This window comes from Cervus elaphus, chromosome 18 (genome assembly GCF_910594005.1).
Source record: "Cervus elaphus chromosome 18, mCerEla1.1, whole genome shotgun sequence".
Lineage (NCBI taxonomy): Eukaryota > Metazoa > Chordata > Mammalia > Artiodactyla > Cervidae > Cervus > Cervus elaphus.
The window spans coordinates 105,509,253-105,532,985 of NC_057832.1; the positions used below are offsets into that span (position 1 = coordinate 105,509,253).

Sequence of the window (23,733 nt, forward strand, 5' to 3'; positions counted from 1 at the left end):
TTTTGGTATAAGCAGGTGTTAAAACGTGAGAGACAGATAACTCTTCAGTATGTTAATCCACTGAGGTTTGGAATGTTTGTTACAGCTAGGCAAATGCAGTGTGTGTGTGTGTATGTGTGTTCTGGGGAGGTAGGCATGAAAGATTCAGAAGGAATTTCTCAGAATGGAAAGTTCTCTGGGATGGGCATCTTGGCTGCTCTTTGACTAGATTCCACAGAAGGACAGTGCTGAAATTTTATGGAGGAAGTGGTTAGTGTGTCTGTGAGTTAAATCCCATCTTCTCCCCTGCACTCTCGCCTGGGAGGGATCTGATGAATGGGTGTGGCGTTACACTATGAAGCTGTAATTTACAGTAAGCGGCCCAGTGGCCCAGCCTGTCGTTGTTGGAGCCAGTGGGTGGCCGGGTTGGAACCCTGGAGAGGTAGCCATGGAGGAGGCCAGTCTCCGAACGCAGCAGCCTTCAGGAAGAGAGGTAGCTATGTGGGGAATTTCCTGCCTTCGCAATCCTTCATGCCAACAACCACAGCTTAGCAAATCCACCTCCTGGCTACTTTGGGGGAATTTAAAAAAAACAAAACAAAAAAAACCTCACAAGCTCTTTTGGGTTTGTCCTTAAAATCCAAACCCAGTTCAGGCTATTCATTTCTGAATCAGATTTTAGTAAAACAAAAACAAAAACCCTGACACCTAGTTTATTTCATCAAGTGTCAAAATGGAAGAAACTCATCTTCTTTTTCTTCTTTTTCAAGAAATTCTGGGGTCGGGGAGAATTTGTTCTTGAAAGATTAAGAAGTGGGTGGAGGGCGGGGAGAGGTTAGGAAAATGCTTCGGATTTTGGATGGCGCCATCAGAGCTGGTGCTGGCCAGGGGCTGGAATGGGACCGACTGGGGTGGGTTGAGGCTGTCGGCAGCTGATTATACTCAGTGTCGTCATTGTAAGAGAAGGGGGGAGACCCGTCCAGGGAAAGGAACAAGGAGTTCAAGTAACAGACAGGCACCACCCCTGGCTGTTGTGAGGTTGAGAGAGATGTGAGCTGGGACCCCATGGGGCACTCATTAGCACCCCAGGGAACAGCCTCCCTACCTTCAACTTATCTGACTCAGTTCATTCAGTCGCTCAGTCGTGTCTGACTTTTTGCGGCCCCATGGACTGCAGCAAGCCAGGCTTCCCTGTCCATCACCAGCTCCCTGAGCTTGATCAAACTCATGTCTATCTAATCGGTGATGCCAGCCAACCATCTCCCTTCTCCAGGGGATCTTCCCAACCCAGGGATCGAACCCAGGTCTCCCGCACTGCAGATGGATTCTTTACCAACTGAGCCACAAGGGAAGCCCAAGAATACTGGAGTGGGTAGCCTCTCCCTTTCCCAGGGGATCTTGTCGACCCAGGAATTGAACTGGGGTCGCCTGCATTGCAGGCAGATTCTTTACCAACTGAGCTATCCAGGAAGACCTCCTCCCTATCTTAGAAAAGCCAAGTGGGTGGGATGTGGGAGGTATGTGTCTCGATTTGAAGGAGCTGGGAAAACAGTGATGGATTAGGTCAGCTGGTGCAGATGAGGTGTTCCTGGGGTACACATGGGGGTACTTGGAGGGACAGACTGCTTAAAGGGGAGATGAGAGGTCTGAAAGGCTCAAGTAAAGGTTGTTTAGCAACGACATCTACACCTGATTGTCCTCTTCCCTTTTCTTAGTAGAGAAAATGGAACTCACCAGGAAAAGGAAGAGGAGGTGTGGTGTGGAAGAAAGGTGAGATCAAGGGCTGAGAGAGAACAAGAGAGAATGAGGTGGAATTTGTGTCCCCAGCCCCCATCCTTCCCTGTGGTCTGTTCTATCCCAGGAGATGTGTGAGGACAGGAGGACTTCACTGGTGCGTGCTCAGGCTGGATGTTAGACAGCACAGTAGTAATCATTCAGGCCATTAGGAGTTCGTGTCTTTGTGGGTTCAAACAGTATCTGTTGAATAAACCTTGAGGCAGAGTGATTATTTTTTATGTGCATCATCCAAATGATTGTTCCCAAGCTTTTATCTTCTTTCTTTCTTTTTTTGTTTTGGCCACTCCGCTTGGCTTGCAGGATCTTAGATCTTGACCAGTGATTAAACCCTGGGCCCACGACAGGGAGAGTGCTGCGTCCTAACCACTACACTGCCAGGGAACTCCCCACCAGTCTTCTCTTTGCATGGCCCAGAAAGACCTTTTCTGTGGTTAAACGGAGGCCTGACTTTGTGCTGGAGTTTCAGGGTGCACTGCACTTAGGCTCAAAAGGTGTGGTGTGGACATGTTTAAAGCCAGTGTTAGACAAACAGCAGAAGGAAGAAGAATGAGTGATGGGAATTCATGGAAGGAACTGGCAGCTCCATTTGCCAGAAATGTTTCAGAGAACTGGTCCACAGTCCCTCTGTGAGCCTGGTTCTTTCCCACACACCTCAAGGGAGAAACTACTGTAGCTTTCCATGGAGGACAGGAGAGCTGGCTGGAGTAGACACATTTATTTACATCTTAACCATGATGGCTGGCCTTGCTCAAGTTGCTTCCAATGGGTAGAAAAGGAGAGCATGTTTCCTTCATGGTTATACATCATTTGATGACAAGAAATGGAATGGGTGTATTTCTTGTACTTGAATAAGACCTGTTGTCTTTGTTGGTGCAGGAGTTACAACTCTGTGCGGAAGCAGCCACTGTCTGCTCTGCAGTTCAGAGAAAACATTGTCATAATATAGGAGCTTGATAGCAGCTCTTAATCAGAGAAGAGGTTGAATTAGAGGACCCCAGGGATGAAAGGACCATCAAGGTCAGCTGGTGCCTCTTTTCTCTCACATGCTGTGACCTGTGGAGGGTGATTTTTGTTAAAGTGCATTTGAGTGGAGAATTGAAATAGGCCCATGACACTAATTTTTAAAAAATCACGTGAACATAAACTGAAAACAATGCAAATATCCATCAACAGGAAGATGGATAAACAAAATGTGGTATGTTCATACAATAGAATGCCATCCCAAAATAAAAAGAAAAAATTACAGATACATCATGGATAAACCTAAAAAATATTATTATATTGAGCAAAAGAATATGAGGTTGATACGAGGTTGAAGAATAGGCAAAACTGTAACTATGGTGATAGAAGTAAAAAAAAAAAAAGTGGTTACCTGTTGTGGTGAGGGTGGCTGTTGACTGGAACAAGGTGTGAAAGAACTTTCTAAAATGATGGAAATGTTTTCTACTTCTATCCAGATGCAGGCTGCATGGGTGTGTGTCTGTCATTGAGCTGTATACTTAAGAGTTGTACATTTTACGGAATGTAAATTATATCAGAAAGACAAAACCCCAATCAAAATCCAAACAATGAACAATACAGAATGGGAAATATGTGGTCAACTGACTAAGGAACATGGATTGTTGATAAGCTCGATGAAGAAAACTGAATAGTAAACAAAACTAGTAGAAGTCCACTTGCTTAGCAGTTTAAGTAACTTGGACCTGTTACTTAATGTCTCTGAATTTTTGTTTTTCTTCCATTAAAAAAAGGGAGGGCTCGTTTGTTCACTCCACACAGTCTGCCACGTCGGATGGCACTGGTTTAGCGGGAGGAGGACACAGACTCCAACTGCAGACCTGAGGCTATGCTGCCAGCCCAGGGAGCGCAGTCACACAGAAACCGGTGCAGCTGCCAAAGCCAGCCTGCCCTGTCTCCCTCTCCTGCTTTTCTGGTTACAGCCAGCACCACAGGAGCTGTGAAAAGACCTGTGTTTAGGGCCAGACGGGAGCCTCTCTCCTTCCTCCCAGAGCCTTGCTTCTCCTGTGATCCAGAGCCGCCCTTGTCCTCCAGCCCAACAGCCTTGAAAGGCTCTTTCTGTTTGGGGAATGCATTTAAAGCCAGGGAGGGAGGGAGAGAGACAGAAAGAGAGAGAATGAATCTGAGGGCACTTGCCTCACACCCAGTCCCAGGGCCTAAAATAAGTGGCCAAGAATCCCAGTCTTTCTTCCCTGAAGGGAGACAGATGACAAAGGTCCTCCTTCAGGTAGTTCCAAAGACCCATACAGAGGGACTGACGTCTCCCCTCCCCAGCCCAGCACCCCAGGCCACTGAGCTGGCTTCGAGTGGGGTTCCTCCTATCCCTTCACTGCCTCGGAGCCCCCCAGAAGGGGGGACAAGGCGGGGGTGTGTGTATAATTTGGACCTGGTCACCAGAGTAGCGTCTGGGTAATTTTCCATCTTGCTTCATTTACTCAAGCCTTTCCTCCTGATGTAGGGAGGCAGACAGGTTGTGTCTCTTGTTTGCTGATGGGAAAACTAAGCTCCTAGATAAAGACCTCCTAGTGGAGGTCCTGGGCAGAGGTCATACTCACCCTCCCCAATTTACACTCAGGATCCACACAGGAAGCCAGCTTATCATCTCGACTTGGAGCAGAATCAACAGATCTTGGTCTAGACATTCTTCTCACAGGAGCAGAGTTCAGTGAAAGCACAAATATTGACCCTGTGAAAACCATAGATTCTTAGGCAGGAAGGAAAATGGAGATCAGAGACTCCAGGGCTATTTTATAGACGAGGAAACATAAGCCAGGAAGTAACTTGCTCAGAGGCAAAGGCCAATCAATGATAGAGCCAGGAAAAGAACACAAGTGGCCATGCGGACTCAAATTCCTGAGCCAACTGGATAGAAGTGATTGTAGCATATTTGCCCTTGTAGACCAGGCTTCTCAACCTTGGCACTACTCACATTTTGGCCTCAGTACTTCCTTGTTTGGGACACTGTTCTGTGCATTGTAGGATGTTAAGAAGTATTCCTGGCTTCTACCAGCTAAATACTAGTAGCACTGCTCAACCCAGCTGTGATAACCAAAACTGCCCCAGACACTGCTGGATGTCTTCTGGAGATGGAATTGTCCATGGTTGAGAAGCTAAAAGACGCTTGCTCCTTGGAAGGAAAGCTATGACAAACCTAGACAGTGTATTAAAAAGAAGAGACATCACTTTGCTGACAAAGGTCCTTAGAATCAGAGCTATGGGCTTTTCTGGTAGTCATGTACAGATGAGACAATTGGATCATAAAGAAAGCTGAGCATCAAAGAATTGATGCTTTTGAACTGTGGTGTTGAAGACTCTTGAGAGTCCCTTGGACTGCAAGGAGATCCAACCAGTCCATCCTAAAGGAAATCAACTCGAATAATCATTGGAAGGACTGATGCTGAACCTGAAGCTCCAATACTTTGGCCACCTGATGCGAAGAACCAATTCGCTGGAAAAGACCCAGATGCTGGGAAAGATTGAAGGCAGGAGGAGAAGGGGACGACCAAGGATGAGATGGTTGGATGGCATCACCGACTCAGTGGACATGAGATTGAGCAAACTCTGGGAGATAGTGAAGGACAGGGAAGCCTGGTGTGCTGCAGTCCGTGGGGTCACAAAGAATTGGACACGACTTAGCAACTGAACAACAACGAGAAGCAGTGCAACGGAAAGCCCGTGCTGTCAGTTCAACATGCAAAGATGCACTGTGGTCCACATCCTTTTTTTGTAAAGCTGTTTGGGTATTAGTCTGTAAGTTCTTTGAGGGCACAGACAGGGTCTGATTCACCTTGATGTTTCCTGTGTCTTGAGACATACCTGGCAGGTGAGAGACAGGCAATCAAGGGTTTTGAATGAGTGAACAAACCAACTCCCTGGGAGACCCTGAAATGTAAACTTCCACTCCCTGGATATCCTGTATTATGTTAAGCATCAGCCAGGCAGAGGCAAGAGGAGGGGCAGGAGAATGACCTGCGTGACCTTCCATCAGCGGGAAGGGGGGCCTCCTGTCATTTGCTTTGTCATCCACGGTCCTGGCCCCACAGAAGTGTCTTCTCCTTGAGCTCCTTTCCTTTTGCTCCAGACTCAATTATGTGGCTTCTTTTCATTCTTGCAAAACAATAGAAATGGATGCTGTATCATAGAGACTTTTCTCACTGGGGGTTAAGCCAGAATTCTGGAATTTTTTTTTTTTTTTTTTTTTTTTTAGAATTCTGGAATGTTAAGCCTGAGATTCTCACATTTGGAAGCCAGAAGTCCCTAAATACTATGGAGTCATGAAATTCTGACATTGGGAAAATTCATATGTAAAGTTTAAGAGGAAACATTCCTACCACAAAATCCTCTCCTACTGTTTCTCTTAATACCAGAAATTTTCAGCAGTGTTGTGTTTGGGCAAGTGACTGGACTCTTGTATGTCTGTTTTCCAAACAATTAAGTGCTTGAGAGGGTAGAGTTCTTTTTGGTAAGATGGAAAAAAAAAAAAAAAAGCTTTCAGAAGACCTTATATTCAAAGTTATAAAGTATAAATTCCAGTCATTTTTAAGAGTCACTGGATTCTTGTGACTGGAACTTTATGTTTTATGGTTTACTTTGGGCAGAATGAAAATGGAAGTAACAGAAAAAAACAAGCTGTGGGTTACATGGATCTTATAGGGGAATTAATTAAAAAGAGACCTTTCCAAAGATTTTACTGGGAAATTAATTCAAATGGACAAATTGATTTGAATATAAATGGTGAAAGAGGACACAAACTGAATAAGTACAAAAAGGGAAATAAAGAAGTGACAGTGAGAGGGAAGAATGATTTTGTTACAATGATTGGGTGCTATTGGCCTAAGATGATTTTAAAGGTGGATTTTACCAAGCTGCTGAAGTGCATCCAGGACCATAGAACCATCATGTCTGGCCACATGCTGTTAGCATTTATATGATAGCTCTTCAGCCTAAATTTTATCAGGGATAATGAATGTTAATTTTTTTAAAAAAATTTATTGACATATAGTTGATTTACAATGCTGTGTTTAATTTCTGCTGTACAGGAAAGTGACTCAGTTTTATATATATATATAGGTTTCCCTGATAGCTCAGTTGGTAAAGAATCTTCCTGAGATGCAGGAGACCTGGGTTCGATCCCTGGGTTGGGAAGATTTCCTGGAGGAGGGTCTGGCAACCCATTCCAGTATTCTTGCCCAGAGGAGCTTGGTGGGCTACAGTCCATGGGGTTGCAGAGTCAGACATGACTGAGCGACTAAGCACAGCCCAGCACATGACCTTAGGCAAACACATCTGAAGCAGTCAGGCATGAAATGTTCCCTGTGAGATTTATCTCTGATGCTTCTCAGTGCTGAACTTAGACCCATATCATTTTATATGCTTCTGGTGTATAAGCACATAGATGCTCCTTTCCAGGTGACCAGTCCAAACCTGTCAATCCTAAAAGAAACCAACTCTGAATATTCACTGAAAGGACTCAACCCGAAGCTCCAATACTTTGGCCACCTGATACAAAGAGCCAACTCATTGGAAAAGACCCTGATGCTGGGGAAGATTGAAGGCAAAAGGAGAAGGGGTCAGCAGAGGATGAGATGCTTAGATAGCATCACCGACTCAATGGACATAGGTTTGAGCTAATTCCGAAAGATAGTGAAGGACAGGGAAGCCTGGTATGCTGCAGTTCATGGGATTGCAAAGAGTTGGACACAGCTTAGTGACTGAACAACAAGCCTAAAACTGTGTGGTAGCCAGAGCCAGCTGCTGGGGAGGGTACAGTAGATGAGGGTGGGGAGGGATGATGTGATCAGGTTGTCAGACTTAACACATAAAAACACAGGACGCCCAGTTAAATTTGAATTTCAGATGAAAAATGATTTTTTTTTTAGTATAAGTACATCCCCTGTGAAAGTGAAAGTTAAGTCACTCAGTTGTGTCCAACTCTGCGACCCCATGGTCTGTAGCCTTACCAGCCTCCTCCGTCCGTGGGATTTTCCAGGCAAGAGTACTGGAGTGGGTTGCCATTTCCTTCTCCAGGGGATCTTCCCAACCCAGGGATTGAGGCTGGATCTCCTGCATTGCAGGCAAACGTTTTACCGTCTGAGCCACCAGGGAAGTCATATCCCCTGTAGGGCGTGGGATATACTTATATACTTAAAACATTATTTACTGTTCATCTGAAATTCAAATCTAACTAGGCTTCCTGTGTTTTATCTGGCATCCTTTCCTGGGACTCTCAGCAGCCAAGGAGCTGGGATCCTTGATGATGGTAGTGATGTTGACAGTGAGATGCTTCTGTATCAGATGGAAGATGGCTGTCCAGGTCCCCTTCTCTCACGCCTTCTCCCATTCACCTGGGGTTTCTAGATAAGCCAGGAAGTCCTCTTGCCTTGTAGACGTCCAGGCAGTAAAGGAAGGACAGAGCAGCATTTGTAGTTCATTGCTACCGTAAAGTTCTTTCTCCAGTTCCCTTTTGTCTTGCTTCAGCAAGAGGAACAACTCAGTCTTTTAAGGATTTGTGGACAGAAGGAAATGTGACTGGATAAAGCTATTGCCCTCTGGAGCGTGTGTCCTGGGGAGATAATGGCTCTCACTCTGCTAAAATAAATGGTCTGCTTTGTTCCTGAATAATAATCAGTTGGCAGTTTTGTTCTCTTTTCCCGGCAGCTGGAGGAGGACGTTCTGATTTCTGAGGAAAACGGGTGACCTGGGGCTGGCCATGTTGGACAGAGGGGGCAGGGAGAGTCACCACACCTGGGAGCCCCCTATGGTGACAAAGATCCTGCTGCAAAACCTGCTGCAAAACCTCTCCCCACTGGCTGCCTTAATGCCCAAAGGTCTGCCACAAGTCTGAAGGTTAATGACCCTCACCATAAAAAATGCATATTTCCCTGTGAATCAAAACATCCTCTTGGAATGAATTGACCCCATTTTTTTTAAAAGCTTATAAACAAGGGAAGCTTATTTCTCATTGAATTAGATCCCTAGAGTCTTACTAACCCCACATTTGGCTGAAAGCAGGGTCTTAGTGTTATTGGACTCTAGGCCAGGCAATTCTTTGGGGGACTGAGAGATAAAAGAGGTTGACCTACAGAGGGAGAATATGACAAAAACCTAGAAATTAAGGGACTGGGCAGTTCAGGAGGACTGGGGAAGGTGGAGAGGGGAGGAACAAGAGAGAGGAGAGACCAAGGAGAGGATGGGGTGAAACTACCCACTTTACTTGCTGCCATATTGGCTGGGGCTCCATGGAGAGAAGCACCCCAGACAAATTGGGCTGGGCATGGCTGAGGTCAGGACACTGAGTTCCTGTCTTGCTCCTCTGTGTGAGTCTGAGTCAGTTCTATTTGATTTTCTTACCCGTTTCTCCCAAATGTCAGGAGACAAATGAAAGCACAGAGGGAAGTTTCTGTCCTGCTCTAGCCTGGAGGAGTGCATTAGGCTGCAGGGAAGGGAAGGCTCATATCCAGTGGATTGAACCTTAATGGGGTTTCTTTTTCTCATGTGACAGCAAGCCCGAGTAGTCAGTATGGGCTGATGTGAAGCTTGAGCATGTCACCGGGGGTATGGACTACATCTGTCAGCCTGCAGTCAAAGAGGGCATGGGGCTCGGTGTTCAGTGAGCTGCAGTGGCCCAGAAGAAAATCCCTGGCAGATATTCAAGTAGCCCTGGCATGCTGGGCCTTTCCCTTTGCCACCTGGAGACAAGTTCACCATCCCGAGATTGTGCTTCCCAGCACCATTCATCTTTATTTTGTAAAATTTTTTTTGGCTGTGCTGGGTCTTTGATGCTGAGTAGGGCTTTCTTTAGTTGCAGCAAGTGGGGACTACTCTCTAGTTTCGGTGCACAGGCTTCTCACTGTGGTGTCTTCTCTTGTTGTGGAGCATGGGCTCTAGGCTTGAGGGCTTCAGTAGTTTTGGCTCACAGGCTTATTTGCCCTGGGGTATGTGGGATCTTCCCGGACCAGGGATCGAACCCATGACCCCTGCATTGGCAGGTAGATTTTTAACCACTGGACCACCCGGGAAGTTCCATCCAGTACCAATCATCTCAATGAGTGGTTGAATGTTTCATTTCCCCCACAGATATTTGACTCCATCTAGGCACCCACTGTGTCTTCCTCTCTATTTGGGAGGGTGCCAAGAACACTAGGCTTCCCTGATAGCTCAGTTGGTAAGAATCCACCTGCAATGCAAGAGACCCTGGTTTGATTCCTGGGTTGGGAAGATCTGCTGGAGAAGGGATAGGCTACCTACTTCAGTATTTTGGGCTTCCCTTGTGGCTCAGCTGGTAAAGAATCCACCTGCAATGCAGGAGACCTGGGATAGATCCCTGGGTTGGGAAAATCTCCTGGAGAAGAGAAAGGCTACCCACTCCAGTACTCTAGCCTGGAGAATTCCATGGACTAGAGAAGTCCATGGGGTCGCAAAGAGTTGGAAACGACTGAGTGACTTTCACTTCACTTCAAGAACACTGCAGGGGCCAGTTTGGTTCAGGGATCTCTGTAGATTGTCTGGACACAGGATGATTTTTTTCCCTGAGCTTTCCATCCAAAACCTACTTTCCAGAAGAGCAATGGTTACAACTTTGCCTCCTCTATCCAAAGAAGTCTTTTGCCACCATTAATTCAGTTCCATTTCATTCCTGAAGACTAGAGCCTGAGAAAAGATACAGTGTATGTCTTGAAGGTCAGAGAGCTTGGGCAATGCATGCAATTTTCCATTGGGAATGAACATTCCCATCTCCTGAGCAGGTCTGTAAATCCCCAAGGTTGCCCTCTCCTCAGTCTTGGCCAGCTGAATGAATAATATTTCTCATTCCAATAACCACAGAATTTGGACTGTGATAAAGCCAGTTGTAAAATTCTCTCTGTGGATGGCTAGAGTATGACATAAATGGGGATGAATGGCTCCAGGGTCATAGCCTACATTTTGACTGGAGCCAGCTGTCCTAGAAATGTGTCCTTTAGGTTCCAAAGGATAAAGAATGTGTAGCATGTCCCTTCTATGTGGCAAAAGCTGCCTGACTTAGTGACAGGAAGTTTTGGAATCAGGAGGCCAGGATGTAAAGCCCTGGTTTCTTCCCCTCTAGGTGGACAGAGCCGGGCAGGTACTTAAGCTCTCAGGCCGTTTCCTCCTCTGTAAGAGATAGGGATATCTCTTCATGGATATGACTGGGAATTTCAAGTGCTGACCTATTCAGTTCAGTTCAGTCGCTCAGTCGTGTCTGACTCTTTGCGACCCCATGAATCGCAGCATGCCAGGCCTCCCTGTCCATCACCAACTCCTGAAGTCTACCCAAACTCATGTCCATCGAGCCACTGATGCCATCCAACCATCTCATCCTCTGTCGCCCCCTTCTCCTCCTGCCCCCAATCCCTCCCAGCATCAGGGTCTTTTCCAATGAGTCAACTCTTCGCATGAGGTGGCCAAAGTACTGGAGTTTCAGCTTCAACATCAGTCCTTCCAATGAACACCCAGGACTGATCTCCTTTAGGATGGACTGGTTGGATCTCCTTGCAGTCCAGGGGACTCTCAAGAGTCTTCTCCAACACCACAGTTCAAAAGCATCAATTCTTCGGCACTCAGCTTTCTTAACAGTCCAACTCTCACATCCATACATGACCATAGCCTTGACCAGACGGACCTTTGTTGGCAAAGTAACGTCTCTGCTTTTTAATATGCTGTCTAGGTTGGTCATAACTTTCCTTCCAAGGAGTAAGTGTCTTTTAATTTCATGGCTGCATTCACCATCCGCAGTGATTTTGGAGCCCAAAAAATTAAAGTCTGACACTGTTTCCACTGTCTCCCCATCTATTTCCCGTGAGGTGATGGAACCAGATGCCATGATCTTAGTTTTCTGAATGTTAAGCTTTAAGCCAAGATTTTCACTCTCCTCTTTCACTTTCATCAAGAGGCTTTTTAGTTCCTCTTCACTTTCTGCCATAAGGGTGGTGTCATCTGCATATCTGAGGTTATTGATATTTCTCCCAGCAATCTTGATTCCAGCTTGTGCTTCTTCCAGCCCAGCTTTTCTCATGATGTACTCTGCATATAAGTTAAATAAGCAGGGTGACAATATACAGCCTTGACGTACTCCTTTTCCTATTTGGAACCAGTCTGTTGTTCTATGTCCAGTTCTAACTGTTGCTTCCTGACCTGCATACAGGTTTCTCAAGAAGCAGGTCAGGTGGTCTGGTATGCCCATCTCTTTCAGAATTTTCCACAGTTTATTGTGATCCACACAGTCGAAGGCTTTGGCATAGTCAATAAAGCAGAAATAGATGTTTTTCTGAAACTTTCTTGCTTTTTTGATGATCCAGCGGATATTGGCACTTTGATCTCTGGTTCCTCTGCCTTTTCTAAAACCAGCTTGAACATCTGGAAGTTCATGGTTCATGTATTGCTGAACCCTGGCTTGGAGAATTTTGAGCATTACTTTACTAGCGTGTGAGATGAGTGCAATTGTGCAGTAGTTTGAGCATTCTTTGTGATTGCCTTTCTTAGAGATTGGAATGAAAACGGACCTTTTCCAGTCCTGTGGCCACTGCTGAGTTTTCCAAATTTCCTGGCATATTGAGTGTAGCACTTTCACAGCATCATCTTTCAGGATTTGAAATAGCTCAACTGGAATTCCATCACCTCCACTAGCTTTGTTCATAGTGATGCTTTCTAAGGCCCACTTGACTTCACATTCCAGGATGTCTGGCTCTAGGTGAGTGGTCACACCATTGTGATTATCTGGCTTGTGAAGATCTTTTTTGTACAGTTCTTCTGTGTATTCTTGCCACCTCTTCTTAATATCTTCTGCTTCTGTTAGGTCCATACCATTTCTGTCCTTTATTGAACCCATTTTTGCATGAAATGTTCCCTTGGTATCTCTAATTTTCTTGAAGAGATCTCTAGTCTTTCTGTTTCTATTGTTTTCCTCTATTTCTTTGCATTGATCGCTGAGGAAGGCTTTCTTATCTCTCCTGGCTATTTTTTGGAACTCTGAATTCAAATGCGAATATCTTTTCTTTTCTCCTCTGCTTTTCACTTCTCTTCTTTTCACAGCTATTTGTAAGGCCTCCTCAGACAACCATTTTGCCTTTTTGCATTTCTTTTCCATGGGGATGATCTTGATCCCTGTCTCCTGTACAATGTCATGAACATCAGGTCCATAGTTCATCAGGTTCTCTGTCTATCAGATCTAGTCCCTTAAATCTATTTCTCACTTCCACTGTATAGTCATAAGGGATTTGATTTAGGTCATACCTGAATGGTCTAGTGGTTATCCCTACTTTCTTCAGTTTAAGTCTGAAATTGGCAATAAGGAGTTCATGATCTGAGCCACAGTCAGCTCCTGGTCTTGTTTTTGCTGACAGTATAGAACTTCTCCATCTTTGGCTGCAAAGAATATAATCAATCTGATTTCAGTGTTGACCATCTGCTGATGTCCATGTATAGAGTCTAAGACATCACACATCACTAAATGTGCCTGTGAGCCAGGGCTGGCCACCAGTAAGTCACCGTCCAATTGAAGGAGTCCTTTCTGCCTCAAAGGACATGAGAACCACTTCCTGGTTGGACACCCTTGTTCTAGGTCTGATCTTCCCCAGGAACTCTTCGTTGTTTTTTGTTGTTCAGTCACTCAGTCATGCACAACTCTTTGCAACCCCATGGACTTCAGCACACCAGGCTTTCCTGTTCTTCCCCATCTCCTGGAGCGTGCTCAAACTCATGTCCATTGAGTCGGTGATGCCATCCAACTTCTTTGCTACTAGAAAGTATTTTTTTATTACAAAAAATATATTAGTGTGAAATTTCATTGGCTGTCTCCAAATTCACCAAAAGAAGGCAATCATCCAGATGATTCTGGTAAAAACCTTAGTGAACTCAGGCATCCTGTGCATGGTCGTGGGGAATGAAAATGGATAGAAGAAGCAATGGTTAGTATTTACTGAGTAGCTACTATGTTCCAGACACTGCATGAAGTGTTTACATGTGTTACTGCATTTAATTCTCACATCAACCCACTTGGGTAACTACTACTGCACCACTTTGCAGATAAGGAAACTGAGGTGCAGAGAGGTGGGAGGGGGGATGTACCCCTATAGCTAGGAAGTAGTAGTTTTTGTTGTTTTAGTTGCCGAGTTGTGTCCAGCTCTTTTGTGTCTCCACGGACTGTAGCCTGCCAGACTCCTCCAACCATGGGATTTCCAAAGTTAGAATAGTGGAGTGGGTTGCCATCCCCTTCTCCAGGGGATCTTCCTGACCCAGGGATTGAATTTGTGTCTCCTGCATTGCAGATGGGACCTTTATTGCTGAGTCACAGGGGAAGCCCAGGAAGCAGCAGGGCTGGGGCTTAAATCCAGAGCTGTCTGATTGCAAAACCCATACTCTTAACCACCATGGGATTATTAACCTCTTTGCCTTTTTTCCCCAACTTGTGACTTCCAGTCAATATCAGAGACCACCTGTCCCTTTGGCCCTCTAACACTCCATGTCTCTTTTCTTCTGTCATGCAGCCCTGGGCTGAATCTCACAGTGAGCCTAAGCTGCACTGTAAGGACACTGGGCTTTGGTGGTGTGCTCTGGCCCAGGCGGGTTTAATGACATTAAAAAAAAAGTTTATTTATTTGGCAGTGCAGCATGTGGGATATAGTTCTCTGACCAGGGATTGAACCCAAGCCCCTTGCACTGAGTGTGGAGTCTTAGCCACTGGACCACCAGGGAAGTCCTCCAGGCAAGCTTTGAGGTATTAAGCTGTCTGGCCCTCTCTTTGGCAATGACCATACCCCTGGCACTAAGGGTGCAGCAGATGCCCCTGGCAGTGCTTGGGGGTGGGGGCAGAACTTAAAGTTTCAGGGACCAGCCATTCTGCCACCAGGGGCACTCCTGAGGCTGGTGGGGGTCCGACCAGCACTGTGCCTCCAACTCCATCCCCACAGGCAATTCAAGGACAGAACTGAAGCCTCTCTTTTCACTTCCTCCTTCTCTGCAATGGGCATAATGATGGGATGCATGCATGCATGCTTGCTAAGTCATTTCAGTAGTGTCTGACTCTTTGCAACCCCACGGACTGTAGCCCACCAGGCTCCTCAGTCCATGGGATTCTCCAGGCAGGAATACTGGAGTGGGTTGCCATGCCCTACTCCAGGGGATCTTCCTGATCCAAAGATCAAACCTGAGTCTCTTACGTCTCTTGCATTGCATTTTTAAACCCACTAAGCCATCTGGGAAGCCCCATAATGATGGGATACCAAGGAATAAAAGGTTGAGAACATGTGTTTTGCCAGTTGTTTCAGAAGGCTCAGAATCGACCCCATGCCTCCCTCCTGCGTGAGTCTTGCAGAAGTGCTCCTGATGGCTACTTCCCTTCTTAAATCAGTGTTGGAGTCACATGTCCAGGAAGTCTTCCCTGAAGAAGCAGGCTAGGTTAGCGCACCCTCCCTCTGTGCGTTCTGCTATCAGAGTACCTCACCAGCACATTTATTACCAGTTGCCTTGTCAGTCTCCTCCTAGGCCCCTTGGGGGCCATTTCCTGGCATGTAGCACATACTTCTGCGTGTTTGTTGATCTGAACTTGAGCTTTGAGTCAAAGAAAAGATCAATAATCATTTCAAAAGTTTTGTTGTTTTACATTTGTTGTTAATACCTGGTGACTCCGCCCTTTAGGCAGAGCTATTCCTCAGAATTTTAGGCATCTTTGGGAGTTTCTATGCCTTATTCAGATCTCTGGGTCATGACTTAGTGTTCCAGGGATTTCAGAGGGGAAGAAAAATCATTTGCTTCTGCAAACCCTCATGTCCACCATTCTGATAAAGGACCCCAGCTGTGACAAGGAGATTATTTACTTGAAACTAATGAGCAAAGCTAATTACTGCAGTTGATTTGGGCAGGGACAGAGTGTTCCGGAGCAGGCTGCTGGCAAATGTCCCCAAGTCTCCAACTCAGCAACTGAGCCAATGAGCCCATTCGACGTGCCAGTGCTTTTCGGTCCTTGAATCTCCTGTCCAATAGCAAACAGACTTTAGGGTTGTGGTTTGGGGCTCAATTGCCTGAGAGGAGCCAAGAGTGAGTTTCTGTGGCTTGTTCTCATTCTCTCTGGTTCCAGTTTTTGTAAAAGATATAATAAAATAATTTAAGTCTGACCTTTGTGAGGGTGTGGGATTGGAGGTCCACCCCTCACTTCCACAACTTCCTTCTCTACAACTCCTCCACAGGATGGCTCCTCTCCTCCAGAACAGGAAACAGACTTCTTTTCGGGGCTCACAGATGCCTGGTTCCCATGGCTCAGGCGTTTTTGTTTCCTTCTCCATTCCTCTTAATGCAACTGCAGCTCACGTGTCAGGAAACCACTGCCACTGACCCATTTGAGGATATTCATGTCTTTATCTGACATCCTGAGCCTCATGAACTTGTCCCAGATGCCAAATCCCATTCTAATGAATTGTGTGGGCATCCAAATTCTTTCCTTCTGGTGGAATTTTGTTAAAATTAGACCTGACAGGAAGTATTAATGAGTGGAATAGATGAGAATTAAATGTGTGAATTAAATAACATGTCTGGCGCAATTTATAAAACATTTTTTAGACATATAATTTCAATATGCATCTTTAGAGCATATATTGTGAAGCCCAATCCTATTCTCTGTACTGAATAATAATAATAATAATGATAATAAAAACTACACACACACACATACACACACAAACCATGGTCTCTGCTCTCAGAGTGTTTGCATTTTGGAGGCAAATGACAAGACACATGTAACGAGTCAGAAACAGCCTTCATGGGATGCACAGACCATAGGGAGAGAGGTGGTGTGGAGCACAGGCAGGAGTGTTGGGGTTTAAAGTGAGGCAAGCACAGTCATGAGGTTAATTGGAAAAGGCTTAATGGGGAAGGATAGTCTGAAAGTGGAGGTACAATTTTGCCAAAGACTGTTGGAGAAGGCATTCTAGGCATGAGGAAAGGGGTGAGGAAGCCCAGAGATGGTTACCAGGGCAACAGAGGATGAGAGGATTCTAGGGCGTGCAGGATCTGATGGGCCATTGATGGGGTCGGTAGGAGCTGAGGGTGGGATGGCCTCTGGGGTGAGATCATTAGCCAGACTGTCAGGGGCCCGAGCAGCAAAGACTTCAGGAGAAGGGCTGGTGTGCACACATGCTCAGTTGCTTTAGTCGTGTCCGACTCTTTGTGACCTTGTGGATTGTAGCCCGCCAGGCTCCTCTGTCCATGGGATTCTGCAGGCAAGAATGCTGGCATGGGTTACCCTGCTCTCCTCCAGGGGATTTTCCTGACCCAGGGAGGGGTGGAACCCACATCTCCCGGATTGCGCGTGGATTTTTTTACCACTTGCCACTGGGAAAGACCAGAGGGGTTGGTAGATGGTGGCTATTTCAAAATCTCAGGAAAATGTTGGCTTTCCTTGGAATTCTGGAGTGAGGCACGTTACCCAGCTGAAGTTAGAAGCAGTCAGAGAAAGAGAGTCTCTGTGTTTGAGAGGAATGGGGCTGAAGAGTGCTCTGGAAAATGGCAGGTTCTACCAGGATAAGGTGGAGAGAAGACAAGCAGATGGCCGACAACAAAGGCGACTTAGCTCTAGGGACTGGTGCCCCACAATATTAACCGTGGAGGCTGTAGCAGGAAGCTCCAGGGCAAAAGTAATGGGTGCCCATTTTTTTTGTTTGCTTGTTTTTGTACTAAATTAGCAAGCACACCCTGGGCTTTGTGCTTTCCATCCTGAAGGGCAAATAAGAAAGTGTCATGGAGCTAAGTTCTTGAATTTCTAGAAACTTACAGTAGAGATTCTTATTCCATACAATTGGTCAAAATAAAAATGTTGACAAATCAATGTAAAAATAGGACATAAGCATTGTATCTTAAGAATTGTAATTTAAAACATAAAATGTACATCCCCTAACATTTTGGGCTTCCCAGCTGGCTCAGTGGTAAAGAATCTGCCTGCCAATGCAGGAGACTCAAGAGATGCGGGTTCAATCCCTGAGTTGGGAAGATCCCTGGGAGGAGGAAATGGCAACCCAATCCAGTATTCTTGCCTGGAAAATCCCATGGACAGAGATGCCTACCAGGCTACAGTCCATGGGGTAGCAAAGAGTCGGACACAATTGAAAACAGCTCAGAACTAACATTTCCTTGTTGAATTTAGACTTGTCTCTCTGACCTGGGGGATACTGATTGGAGTTTCCTGTTTTCTTTGTTATATGATCAGCATCCCAATGGATAAATAATGGCCACAGATCTTTTGCTACTCCTTCATTGTGGGGTGGAGCCCAATTCTCTATCTGGATCTGAGCTTACCTTGGCGATTTTCTTGACCTACAGAACACAATGGAAGTAACATTCTGGGAATTCCATGGCTAGACTTGAAACTCCCTACTGGGCACCCTGGAATGCTCTTCTGGGAGCCCTGAGTTCTGGAAGCTCATGGGAACTGCCATCTAAAAATTCACTACTTTGAGTTCCCCAGGCTTGAAAGGCCACATATGGGTGCTCCAGAGGACAATCCCAGCTGGGATCAGCTTTCTAGCCATCCCCATGAAGACATGTGACTGTAGCCATCTTGGATCCTTCACTGATATGTGTGGAAGAGAAAACTTGTAATGGTTGAGCCCTCTCTGAATTTCAGAGCCCTCTCTGAAATTTCTAGCCCACAGAATTGTGAGATAGTAACAGAGTGGTTGTTTTAAGTCACCCAGCTTTAGGGTAGTTTGTTAGCTCTGCTAGATGTTTGGAACCTTGTTATAAAGAGGGCTGGGCACACAGTCATGGGACTGGGAGAGACTAGAGATCAGGTACTTCAGCGCTCTGAGGTGCATGTGAGAATTCTGAGTACTGGCAGAGGCGTCCAGAAACTGATGTCAAAAATGACGTGATCCTACAGAAAGTGCCTGGGCCTCCTAGTTTCAGTTTTGATTTCCTGCCCCTGAAAGCGAGGGGTATCCTGTGTTTACCTTTCCTGGATCACCTTGCTGGGAAAGTGCCAGCAAGCAGAGTCAGATATATAGATGGTCAGCCACATTGTGTTGGCCATGGGAAGTTGTTTCAAGAATCTATTCTTTAGCAGTTGGTGTCTGCCCTCCCAGGGTCCCGGGAAGTCTCAGAGGTCACAGGGACTGTGCTTCCTGTTTATCTGACATCACTCCCCTTCCCATTCCTTCCACGGGAGAGGCTCCCTCCAGCCCAGTGGGAGCAGCAAGGAAAGCTTGGAGCTGCTTTCCTGCATGCTGAGGCTTCCACAGACAATTTGCGACCAGGTCCAGCCCCATGGACAGGAGACCGTACACAGAGGAACCTCAAGCTTGGTTTAATGCTCTGCTGGCGTCATTTTGAAATTCTTAATACTTTTGAAAAAGAGGATCTGCATTTTCATTTTACACTGGGCCTGAAAATTACATAGGCAGCCATGCCATGACTCATTCATACTCCCGCCTCATCGTTGAGACGAGGGCTCGAGGCTGTCTCCTTAGTACAGCCCTGTGCTGTCTCACTGGGGACTGATAGGAAGTGGTGGGTAGGGGTAGGAAGGAAGTGAGGAAGGGGAGCCATGTGGGAAAATGAATGCTGTATTTCTGTTTCCCATGTTCAAAGATAAACTGAGGCACACTAAGACTCTTTAAGAGTTTATCTGAACAAAAATCGACTGGAATCAAGCAGCACCAAACTGGAAGTGGTTAGGAGCCCTCTGACCTGCAGGAACTGGGGAGAGAGAGAAAGTGAGGAAGAGAAGTAAGGAAACTTTGATTGGCTGTATCGTGAAACCTGGTTGGCCGATTGTCTGTAACGTGAAACCTGGTTGGCCGATTGGCTGTAGCGTGAAGCCTGGTTGGCCGATTGGCTGTAGCGTGAAGCCTGGTTGGCTGATTGGCTGTAGTGTGAGGCCTGGTTGGCCGATTGTCTGTAACGTGAAACCTGGTTGGCCGATTGGCTGTAGCGTGAAGCCTGGTTGGCCGATTGGCTGTAGCGTGAAGCCTGGTTGGCTGATTGGCTGTAGTGTGAGGCCTGGTTGGCCGATTGTCTGTAACGTGAAACCTGGTTGGCCGATTGGCTGTAGCGTGAAGCCTGGTTGGCTGTTCACGAATGGTGGTCCTTTGCGTCTTGACTTTCACGCTTTTTTACAGGTTAGACTTCGGTTTGCTTAAGCAGGCTGCCCTGGCATTAGTGCCTCCTCAGTCTAACAGCCTCCTTGTTTAATTCATTTAACACCCCCTGTAAGACAGGACCCCTTCCTCACCCCTCTGCAATTGACAAAATGACCACCTCGGGCCGGACTGACTGGGTGTGAGGGACGCTTGGCAGGGCATGAGTTTGGAAGCAGAGGGTGCCCTGCGGCTCAGGCCAAAACTGCAAACCCCAGATGCTTTCTCTGCCGTCCATCACTAGGAGCCAAACTGAGGATCCTTTCTCACCAGCTCAGTTTTCCTACGAGGATCAAGAGTGGTAGCAATAACGGGAAAGTGGGGGTGGTGGTGGGGGGGTGGGGGGGTGGGCCTGGGGAGCTTGGGCACCCACGCTGTCTAAGAGAGAAAAGAAATGAAGAGCTAGACCCCATCCACAGCCTAATAGAAGCCTAGGTAGCGGGGACAGGGGTTAAGGAGACCCCGGCCCCCTCCTGCAGCAAACGTGAATCTCGCTCGCTCTGGCTCGTCAGGACGAGCTGTTCCACACTTGGTGATCATTTCAAAACTCTCTTCTGCCTGCTGTCGGCCTGCCCTTTCACATACGGGCTCAGATCCAAACACAGCTGTCTCCTCTTTGTCTACCACCTGTGTCTCAAAAAACCAATCATTTCGGGTCTGCACTGCCATAGCGGACGATTCTTCACTTTTTCTCTTTCTCTTTGCCCTCTTAGAGCAGTGATTCTCAAAGTGGGGTTCCTGAACTGGCAACATCAGCCTTACCTTGGAAACTGTTATAAATGCTAATTTGTGGATGCCACCCCAGACCTACGGAATCAAAAACTCTCAGGGTAATGGGCTCACAGACTTAGAGAATGAACTTAAGATTACTGGGGGTGGAGTGGGGGAGAAAGAGGGAGAAGAGATCGTTAGGAAGTTTGGGATGGACATGTACATGCTGCTGTATTTAAATAGATAACCAACAAGGACCTACTGTTTAGGACAGGGAACTCCGCTCTGTTATGTGGCAGCCTGGATGGGAGGGGCGTTTGAGGGAGAATGGATACGTGTATATGCATGGCTGAGCTTCTCTGCTGTCCACCTGAAACTTTCAGAACATGGTTAATCAGCTATACTCCAAAATAAAATAAGAAGTTAAAAAAACCCAAAAAAACTGAGGGTAAGGCTGCTGACCTGTGGTGGAATAAGCTCTTCAGGTGGTTCTAATGATCACTGAAGTTTGAGAAACCCTCTCCTTGAGACTGGTGACTGAAATAAGTCCTTCCACCAGCACCCAGGATTTCAGTGTTGACACCTCTATGACAGATGGCATATCAATTTTGCAAAGGAATGCAATAGTAATTCTTTCATGTATAAAACCCCTCCCCACCACACACAGACACACAAAAGTACACAGAAAAAGGAAAAATGCCTTGCTTCTCATTCCTCCTCTATCTAACATCTGTTACCCAGGCTTTGAGTTGTTTGAACAAGAGCAGCAGCGTTAGAATAAGCTTGCTTGCAGGGTGTCTGGAAGGCAGGTGCAGCCTGCCACTTTCAATGCAAGCTGAGAACAAACACAGCATACTGAGCCCCCATCAGCCTTCTGCTGCTAGAGACAGAGGTGGAATTTCTGTTTTGCTGGGAAGATACCCCCTAAAGCGCTGCCTTACCTTGAGGCCTTAATTAGAAGCAGCAGTGGCCCTCAGGACTGCTGAGTTTCTATTTGATGTGATTGCACAAAAGAGCTGAGGTGGAGAACTGGACCTTTTGTTATTTCACGTATTCGGAAAAGCTTTTTCATAAAAGCCCCTCTCTAGGTTCTTATTTGCTATCACATGCACCAGGGTAAACTTACAAAGATTTACACAGAGCAAGCAGTTAGCAATGTCTGGTTTTCCCGTGTTTGTCATAGATTAACGGATTTAATTTATGCCATTTCAGCCCCACCTGCCCTCTCTCACAGGGGCCTCTCCCACTACAGCTGCCTTCCCGTGCATTCATCACTGCCTGCGTTCTCTGGTCCCTGTGACTCTCTCTCCTTTCGCTTTGCATCTTTCTAGAGAGGTCTCAGTGTCTAGTATTAGCTTGAATGCTTGAACATATATAAGAAAAATCCAATATAAAAGTGAAAATTCCTACTGGAGATACTGATATTTTAATTTCATAATTGCACCCCCTGAGTTAACCTGATAAACCAAAGAGCTATGGAGATTTTCTTGTGCTTTTCTTCATATGAACGTAGACAAGAGAGGACATGCCACAGACTGAGATTTCAGCTGTAAGCTATCTGGCTGATAAGGCGCTGGGAAATACAGAGATGTGACAGTCCTCCTTGATCTGCCACATACGTCATGTAGATATGTTCACAGGCTTAGCCCAGTGCAGCTCTTGGCTCGTGATAAGTCCTAACTAATTGTCTACTGTGTGGTACTTAGCCGCATAGCAGAGAACACTTACACTGGGCTAACAAGAAACACATAAGAACTGATGTCTTCTGACATAAGAAGGGGGTCTTGCACCAGGATCTGTGCATCTGCATTGCTTGGACAAAGTCTCTTATTGCTCTCTGTCTTGATTCTCTGGGTTTTCAAATTATGGGTTACTCTTTTGTTTTTGCTTGTATTTTTAAGCTCCCTAAACTCACTTTAAGCACAAAAGGGAATTTATTGGATGAATATTGGAATATCTCAAGAATCCAAGGCCAGGACTATAGCTTGAGCTTCAAGAAGGCCTGGAACTAGGAAGTGGGTGCAAAGCCATCAAGAGCCAGCAGGCATTTCATTCTCACTTTTCTCTCTCACACTTGGGGCCAGCTGGACTCTGCTTCTTTCTCAAGGTTGAATCATGCTTCTTTGTGTCTGTGGACCAGCTGATACTTCTTTGGCATGAGAACCACAAATATGGCTGCCACAAAATGGCTATATTTTAACTATAGTGCTATACAGTAGGTCCTTGCTGATTATCCATTTTAAATATAGTGGTGTGTGCATGCACATCCCAGACTGTCTAAGGTGGGGATTTATTCTGTTAAGAATAATTATCTCAAATTTGGAAATAAAGCAAAAGAAAGACAACTTGTCCTTTTAATGTCATATTGGAGTCCTGCTTAACCACCTTAGGGTTCTTTAATTCTCTTGAGGAATGTATCTTTATATAACTCACTTTCTACTACTGATGAAAGACCCAGATTCTGCAGTTACATGGTAATTTTAAATAAATGTTTGTCTAGTAGATATTCAGTTAATTTTATCTCATAGAGATTATAACCAAAGATTATGACTTTATTGCTCATAATCATGTTAAGTAGTTTTGTACCTAACCTAGTAATCTTACTCCAATATTTTCTTTCTTTAATGACTGTGTATTCCCTTAGTCTATATTTTTCCTTTGAACCAGCTTCACTATCCTGTTGATTTCCTGAGAAACAAATTGGGCACATCTTGACATATGTTTATTTTTTGTATTTGTATGAGAGGCATGTTGTTAACTTTTTGAACTTTAGATTCTTTTCAGTTTTCGGAATAAAGGGGAGGAGGATTGAGTTGATACTTCAAAGTTATCTACAATAGCTTCTATTTTGGTTCCTTTGAATTTCCTGTTTTTTAATGACTTCCGCAACAATTTACCAGTGATCTGGTCTTTTGCTTTAGTGAGAGTCTGCTGTTGGTATACTTTTTCAGTCTTTTTTGGTCTGAAAAACACTTATTTCATTTTTGTTCCTGAAAGGAACTACCACTGGATATACATTTTAAGTTGACATTCTAAGACTCTCTCTTAGGTCTTTGAAGATATTCTACTGTCTTCTGGCTTCACTTGTTGC

At 45.6% G+C, this 23,733-nt stretch overlaps 1 long non-coding RNA gene across 2 annotated transcripts in view; it reads left to right on the forward strand.

Annotated features, from left to right (window-relative positions):
• The first annotated feature begins 368 nt into the window (after positions 1–368).
• Positions 369–23,733, forward strand: part of LOC122673991 — a 98,481-nt gene continuing 75,116 nt past the window's right edge. For both annotated transcript variants that reach the window (XR_006334862.1, XR_006334861.1), the window contains exon 1: positions 369–472. This is a non-coding gene — a long non-coding RNA (uncharacterized LOC122673991). The remainder of the gene's footprint in view (positions 473–23,733) is intronic.